Raw genomic sequence first — 8,940 nt, 5'->3', positions numbered from 1 at the left:
CAAGACTGACCCCTCCTTCCTAGGATTCTGCCGCTCAGCTGGCACTCAATGCATGCCGATGACAAATCGCTGAAACCCAGTCCCCTCCCCACTGCGCTCCCCATAGCACCACTGTTAAAACGGGCTGTGGTGAAGGATCTCTTTGGCTTTTTGTTTGTGTTCATTGTTCTTGCTTTCATTTCCAGTCTGTCGCAGACCAGTGTTTTATCTGCCCAGTGAGACAGAGTTCCTGATCCGATGCTTGGCTGTTGCAGCCACGTCAGGTCGCCAGAAACGCTTCTGAACATTGACTCCTTTTTCCCGCCTGTATCTGTGAATGAGCATCCTGCAGATCCACACTGCTTCCCAGACCGACTGCTCCCCACCCCTGCCCCTCGAATAGGGCTTCTGGGTGTCAGGTGAGTTTCCTCCTGACGTCTTTGCCAAGTGAAGGGTGCAGATCAGCAGATGCATCCTTCGGAGCCTTCCAGGTACTCAGGGCCAATGGGCCAGACCATTATTTATCTTGCCAGTGGCTTTCTCCCATAATCTGTCCCTGCTGCTCTTCAGAGACCGGTTTTCCTGTAAAAACACAACAGGGGCTGCTTCAAATGCAGGTACATGAGTCTAGTGTTAAGTGTAAGAAAGTGAAAGTGTTAGTCCCTCAGTCATGTCCGACTCTTTGTGACCCCATGGATTGTAGCCTGCCAGGCTCCTCCGTCCATGGGATTCTCCAAGCAAGAGTGCTGCCCTTCTCCAGGGGATCTTCTCAACGCAGGGATCGAACCCAGATTTCCTTTGCATGCAGATTCTCTACTGTTTGAGCAGTAGAGTCTAGTGTTAGGCCAACTCCAAACTCCAAAGAACACTCATGTGCTTCAGGGGGCTGCAGAGAATCCTGTAGACCAGACATGCTTCCAGCCAGAGACCATGGGCATGAGGAGACGAGCCTGGCATGAGTGTCTTCAGGGTCCCAAGATGTCGATAAAGTTCGCTGGAAACCCAGAGCAGAGCTTCTGCCTGAGCATCAGATATTATGGGCTGTTTGGCTCCTGTCAGCTTCTGGGTTCTCAACTTGTTCCTACACAAGCTGAATGGATCTTTGCCCTCAGCTCTTTCTAACCAACCCAGGCTGGAATGTGTGTCCAAGACCCAGTGGAAATTCCACAAAAACTCCAGCCCACTTGCTGTACCCCAGTATGACCCCCCACTGCCTCTGACCACCTCTTGGCTGCTCTGTGTAGCAGGGAGGGGGTGACACAGCAGCTTGGGTCCCCTCAGCCTCCAGTAGCTAGTGGAGGGGTGTGTAAAAAGATCACCTCCCTCCCTCTTGTTCCTTGGGGAAGAGGAGCCTCTCTCCTTCCCCATCAAACTCTATGTGTCTTTAGACTCTAAGGCTCAAATCTCATTCTGAACACCCCCATTCTCCCCCCCCAGATTCAGTAGCTCAGAGGGGCTCCCCCACTCTCTGTCTTCAAATCCTGTGCCCCCTTTCTGGTGTCTCTTCACTGTGGAAGATCAGGATAGGAAGAGTGTAGGTGGGTGGGAAGCATGCAGGGGTATGGATGAGTGAAAGCCAGCAGGGTCCTGCGGAGCTCCTGGGCACAGAAGCCTTCCAAAGAGCTGCTAATCGAGGAAGGGAGGGGATGGGGAGACAGTAAACACTGGTTCTTCCTCAAGGAGTTCGTGCAAGGGTTCTTAGTCACTCAGTTGTGTCCAACTCTTTTCTACCCCATGAACCATACCCAGCCAGGCTCCTCTGTCCATGGGAATTCTCCAAGCAAGAATACTGGAGTGGGTTGCCATGCCCTCCTCCAGGGGATCTTCCCAACCCAGGGATTGAACTGCAAGTCTCATGTCTATTGCAGAGTTCAAATTCTTTAGCCCTTATCTACCTTTCCAACATCGTGGCAGTGGTCCTTAGGTCCTTTATATAAAACTCCATCGTTCCTATAAGGCCCATCCTTCCCACCCCTGGTGCTTGTAGAGGCCCTACCTTACAAGTCCACACACACAAAGTCTACCCATCATTTATCCCCCTTTCATTCATGTCCTATATTAAACCTTCCTTAGTATCCCCAAACATGATGCCTTGCACACAATAGGTATTCACTAAATGTCCCACAATAAAGACATTTAAGCAAAACCTCCTTCCTCTTCAGGATGGGGGCATCCTGTCATTTTGTTGTTCAGTTCAGCCCATCAAAACTTAGGTTTCTAAGTGCTAGAAAATTTTTATATATTGAGGATTTTTTTTTGTTGTTGTTGTTGGAGATATGGCTTCGGAAAATATGGTTCAACTAGTAAATGATTCAGTAAATTAACGATTTTGACCTGTTGTGGGGAGACACTGGGAGTTTTGCTTCATTTTTTATTACACTTGGAACAGTTTGCCTAGTGGGGTAGGACTTCTTTTTCCCTGTCTCAAATCTAAGATAATGTAGTCATTTTGTCAAAACATCTGACTCTGAAGGAAATTGCTTCTCTTACAACATTCAGAGCAAGTTTTCAAATCACACTGCAAATGAACGGTTGCCAAGACTATGAAACAAGACTTCAGACAGAAAGATCTACTTCCTAGAATCATAGATGAGGCAGGAACTGCCTTTTCCAGAAAGGATCCCTCCTCCCGGCATTTTTACCCATGTCTGGCACCCAGGGCGGGACAGGAGCCCAGGTCTGCAGTATCCCACTGTGTGCTCTCACCACTAGGCTTCCTTCCCCTTGGTGGAGCCACTCACTAGCTTCCTTGTATGTTTGAGGCCTGGGAGAGGCAGCAGGAAGTAGAGTAAAGACTTGGGCTGAAGCTGGATGTCCAGTGAGAGGCCCCACTCTGACACTTTCTTGCATTGACTGTTGCCAAACCATCAGCCTGCACTGAATACATCCTTGTTCCTAATACAGGAATGAGCCTCTCCTATAATCCCTGAGTTGCTGCGTCCCTGAGCTTGTCATAAGAACCAAGCAAGAGTCTTTCTGCTCCTTCTCCATCCCAGTTCCTATTCCACGTGGGGTTTATGGAGATGATGCTCTGTCCCTTCGCTGTATCTTACCAGGAATCACATGAGGTTGGTTTGTTGCATCACTGGTGATGTTAACTTGGATCTGTTGGTTAACATGGTGTCCGCGAGGTTCTCCACTGGAAGGTTATTATTTGCCCCTTTGTAATGAACTAGGAATTCGTGGGGAGATTCTTGGACACTACATAAATCCTCCTTCCTCACGAGGCTTGCATGCATCCATGAGTCTTAGCATACATTGATGACTCTTGCCTGAATCAATTATTGCTGTGTTGGCGGTAAAATGGTGAAATTCTAATCCATTATTGCTTCCACATTCATTGCCTGAATTGAACACATAATAAAACAGCGAATAAGACTTTGGGCTTCCCAGGTGGCCCTAGTGGTAAAGAACCTGTCTGCCAATGCAGGAGACAATGAGGTTGTCCCTCATTACTAATGATTATAGCTGGGCTTTTCATAAAAGCCTGACCATTGTTCCCTGAAGGCCGTTCCACACCTGGGGCTGAGCAGGGGTCACCAGGCTCTGTTTGGGTTGGGGCATGACAAACCCCATATTTATTGGGTATGTGCCCCCAAGCCTCTTAGACAATAAATCTCTGTGACAGTGAGAGGGACGTGACCCCAGACAAAAATACGTTACTTGTTTCCAAACTAAGATGATGGTGTTTCTGGAGTGATTGCAGGTGTATGGTGTTATGATGAGCACAGATGCCTTTCAGTAAACTGGCTGGAACTCATACATCTAAATGAGACTTAACTTCTGAGTAGTCACTGCAGGAGATGCCCTATGCATCCTCATACAGGTGTCATTTCTTAAAATACTGCAGAGCTCTGTTTTTGGACTGTTTCTAAGGTTCATTTTGAAAAATTGCCTAAGAATCATCAATGTATCATTTCAGTTCAGTTGAGTTCAGTCGCTCAGTCGTGTCCGACTCTTTGCAACTCCATGAACCGCAGCATGCCAGGCCTCCCTGTCCTTCACCAACTGCTGGAGTCTACCCAAACCCATGTCCATTGAGTTGGTGATGCCATCCAACCATCTCATCCTCTGTCGTCCCCTTCTCCTCCTGCCCTCAATCTTTCCCAGCATCAGGATCTTTTCAAATGAATCAGCTGTTCACATCAGGTAGCCAAAGTATTGGAGTTTCAGCTTTAACATTGGTCCTTCCAATGAACACCTTGGACTGATCTGCCTTAGGATTGATTGGTTGGGTCTCCTTGCAGTCCAAGGGACTCTCAAGAGTCTTCTCCAACACCACAGTTCAAAGGCATCAATTCTTTGGCGCTCAGCTTTCTTTATAGTCCAACTCTCACATCCATGCATGACTACTGGAAAAAGCATAGCCTTGACTAGAAGGATGTTTATGGACAAAGTAACGTCTCTGCTTTTTAATATGCTATCTAGGTTGGTCATAACTTTCTTTCATTTACTCTTTATCTTTTTCTAACATAAAAATAATAAATTCTAAAATAAAAATAAATCACTCCTATTGGTTGTTTCCCATGATGAGTCCAATTTATAAATACAAGGGAAACGTATCCTATTTCAGGTCTGTGGGCCCAGGTTCAAGCTCACACACCAACGAGGACACTCCCTGTCTTGGATGAGGGCCAAGAAAAGCCACCGTGCAGCTGAGCTTCAGTGCTTTGGGTGGAAGGAAGACTCCTCTGTCTTGGGGATCTTGGGAGAACAGAACCCAGTAGATGAAATAATTGCATCAGACTTTTATTGAAGCTCACAAGCCTAGCAAATCTCCAAGACAAGACAATACATGTCTGACTCCAAAGCCAAGTGCCCTGAGTACGTATGAATCAGGACCACAGCCAGGCTGAGGCCAGGGTCATTACCTTGACCCACTTAGACATCCAGTCCTGGAAGTGGCCTTGGCTTGCCGTGCTCCCCGTTTTTGTCTGAATTTCTTGGGTGGGAGGGTCCTCTGCTCACTCCTTCTGCCCCTTGAAACAGACTTTCCCCTCTGTCCCATGGGGAGCCCAGCACCCCATCTTCAGCATCCTTGGGTGCAGCATCTTCTACCTAATTCACCAACTCTGGTCACATATGAGATGCTGCCTCACACAGAGGTCAGTGATGCTGGAGACGTAACGGGCTGTGCTGGACCCCGTGTGCTCTTTGGAGAGATGAGGCCTTTGTTTCTGCTGGTTGCCAAGTGGCTGGTGTATAGGGAACAGTCCTGGGAGAGTGTCTGCAGCTCTCTGGGCAGCCTTGCGTCTTATCTCAGTCACATCATCTTATCTGCAAGGTCTTAGGGTAGAAACGAGATTAGTGTGCCTAAAATATCAGCTCGGACAGAGCAAGCCGCAAAAGAATTCACAGGGCAGAGTCCTGTTCCCTCTGTTCACACTTTCCAATCCATAAATTATAAAGCACAACTTCTCTAATGAAAGTGTGAATACACACACACACAAAATCCATTTGATGTAACGCCTTCTAGTGTTCACTTTCCGACAGTGCCTAGAACATCGCTCCACCCAGTTAGGTGGTCTTGCGGCCCCTCAGCCGTCCTGAACTAGCGTCCTGAACTACACACCAAAGGTCTCAGTCCAAGGAACTCTGTAAATGGGGTGGTTTTCACTCAGGGCTTCCCACACTTGGTCTGTTTTCCAGCCAACTGCCCCCTTCTACTTCGAAGTTCAGGGCCATAACAGTGTTGCACAGCTGAGCCCTGACTCTTAGTGAGCAGGTATAAATGCTCATCTATTAGGTAAGGTATGGCATACTGCAGAGTTATAATACCAAATGAGTTCTACAGGAAGCTTTAAAATTCCAGGGACTTCCCTCATGGTCCCAGTGGTTAAGATTCCAAGCTCCCAATGCAGGGGGCCTGTGTTTGATTCCTGTTCAGGGAACGAGATCCTGGAAGCCACAACTAAAGACCCCACCTGCAGCAACTGAAAGGATCCCACATGGTGCAACTAAGACCTGGTGCAGCCAAATAATTTTTTAGAAAACTTTATTTCCATGCTGAAGCTTTAATACTTTGGCTACTTGATGCAAAGAGCCGGCTCATTGGAAAAGACCCTGATGCTGGGAAAGATTGGGGGTAGGAAGAGAAAGGGGCAAAAGAGGATTAAGATGGTTGGATGACATTGTTGACTCAATGAGCATGAGTTTAAGCAAACTCCGGGAGATAGTGAAGGACAGGGAAGCCTGGTGTGCTACAGTCCATGGGGATGCTCAGTAGACTGAGCAACTGAACAAGTTCAAAATAGTTTACAGGTTTCAGGGGAACCTCTCTCTCTCTCTCCTTGGTTTTCCTCTCTCCCCTCCACCCCAACTGAAGTTCCTATTAGTGTAACAAAGCAGCACAATGGAAAACCTAATTTAAAGCAATTAATTGGTATTGGACTGCAGGCATTCTCAGTGACAGGAATGGCCATGTTCAGTTCAGAACCTGACGGTCTCTCTAGGTCTTTAATTAACTGCCTGTGTCTACACATCTCTACACGCCATTGGAACCACAATTATTTTTTAGGACTACTGTTATTTTTATAGATAAAGCCAAACCAGAAAGTCTTAGGAAGTCAATTTGCATTGGAATTAAAGCTGGGCAGAGCATAAGCAAAGTGGGTTTTCCCAGATGAAGCCATACTGTGAACAGTTCCATGGGTGGGTTTTCCCATTGCCTTCTCAGTGGGAAAAGTTAAACAGACTAAAGTCTATTATCTGTTATTTAACATTAAATAACAGTTTCTAAGGACAAATTGAAACACAACTGAAGACATGCCATGGGGCCACTCATGACTTATTGCCAGATGTTCCCTGCAATAAGTAATTGTCATGAGCAAGTGTAGAAGCGAGGCCACTTCCTGGTGGGAAAAGCGCATGTGTGTGAAGCTGGGGGGACAGGATGGGAAGCGCTGGAGAGGAGGTCCCCCGATTTGGGTTTCACAGGATGGGGGCTGAGAGTTGGGGAGAGGTGGGTGGAGCTCCGAACATGGATGCCCCGCCCTTTCTTCTGCTTACCTGTCGGGGGACTTCTTTGGGTTTCAGACTCTCCTGGCCAGCAGCAGTAATTCTTATGTAAATGAACGAGAGAGACACTTTCCCTTGGCTGATCCTGTCCTAAAGTTGGACACTTTGTCCTGACAATACATTCTGCCCGTCTTTCATGGAGAAGGGAATGGCTACCCACTCTAGTATTCTTGCCTGGGGAATGAAATGAACAGAGGAATCTTGCCGGCTACAGTCCATGGAATCACAGGAGTCGGACACAATTGAGTGACTAACACTTTGGGCTTCCCAGGTGACCCTAGTGGTAAAGAACCCACCTGTCAGTGAAGGAGACACAAGAGATGTGGGTTTGATCCCTGGAGGAGGGCATAGCAACCCACTCTAGTATTCTTGCCTGGAGAGTCCCGTGGACAGAGGAGCCTGGTGGGCTACATTCCATAATGGTCACAAAAAGTCAGTGCACATGTCCAACATGGAAGGAAAGAGCACCACAGGGAGGAGGAGGGGAGGCACCAGCCCGTCTTCTGCTGCACACATGAATTTAACCCTGGCACCTGCCGAGGAGGAGGCAATAGTGTGTCCACTTCACAGATGAGGAAACTGAGGCTCGGCAGATGTGACTGAGTTGCTGGAGGGGGAGAAGGAACTGGGATTGGGCTCCTCCAATCCCTCTGCTGTCTCCCCCTGGGATGGAGGAGGAAAGAGGGCCTGGCCAGCCAGGAGCAGGTTGGAGGGTGGGAGATGTCTCCATGGGCAGGAGACGTGGATGCTCGGAAATACCCCAGCCCCATGGCCGACCTAGGTTGCTGACTTCCTGCTCTAGGAGACTTGACGCTGCGAATGTCTGCTGATCTCCATGGTTTTCCTAGTTTCTGTTGTCTTTCTTCTCCAGGTGGGGCTGGTGGCCTTTTCCAGCTCACCACGGAGCTCTGAGCTCAAGGAGGAAGACCTGCTATTACATATACACACACAAACTCAGATGCACATATACTGCCCATGCACACACACACACATACACTCAGACGCATACACATGTGTGGATACATATTGTATGTATACCATATATACACATATTTATAAATATATCTATAGTACATGTATGTATATTATGTATGAACATTTAGCATAGGTTATAATATGTGGTGTTGGAGAAGACTCTTGAGAGTCCCTTGGACTGCAATGAGATCAAACCAATCAATCCTAAAGGAAATCAATCCTGAATATTCATTGGAAGGATTGATGCTGAAGCTGAAGCTCCAATACTTTGGCCACCTGATGCAAAAAACTGACTCACTGGAAAAGACCCTGATGCTGAGAAAGATTGAAGGCAGGAGGAGAAGGGGACAACAGAGGGTGAGATTGTTGGATGGCATCACTGATGAGTTTGAGCAAGTTCCAGGAGTTGGTGATGGACAGGAAACCTGGTGTGCTGCAGTCCATGGGGTTGCAAAGACTTGGACATGACTGAGCAACTGAACTGATAATATGCGTATATATAGTATATGTATGTATGTTACCTACATATATAAGTATAGTATGTACTCATGTATATAATGATATATACTCATGTGAAAGTGTTAGTCACTCAGTTGTGTCTGACTCTGCAATCCCATGGACTGTAGCCCACCATGCTCCTCAGTCCATGGGATTCTCCAGGCAAGAATACTAGAGTAGGTAACCATTCCCTTCTCCAAGGGATTTCATCTTCCTGACCCAGGGATCAAACCCAGTACTCCTGCATTGCAGACAGATTCTTTACCATTTGAACCACCAGGGAAGCCTGTATATTTAAGTAAATGTATGTTATGTATATAAAAATAGTGTGTGCCCACTATATATGTATAAATATAATTATACACATATGTTATTACTTTACTATAAGATATAAAAAAGGTGTCTATTTGACATTACATTAGTCTATGTTATTCACTTTTTTGTTACACAAATGCTGTTAATAAACAAGAT

The sequence above is a fragment of the Budorcas taxicolor genome, chromosome 14 (assembly GCF_023091745.1).
Source record: "Budorcas taxicolor isolate Tak-1 chromosome 14, Takin1.1, whole genome shotgun sequence".
Lineage (NCBI taxonomy): Eukaryota > Metazoa > Chordata > Mammalia > Artiodactyla > Bovidae > Budorcas > Budorcas taxicolor.
This window is presented reverse-complemented; position numbering follows the sequence as displayed.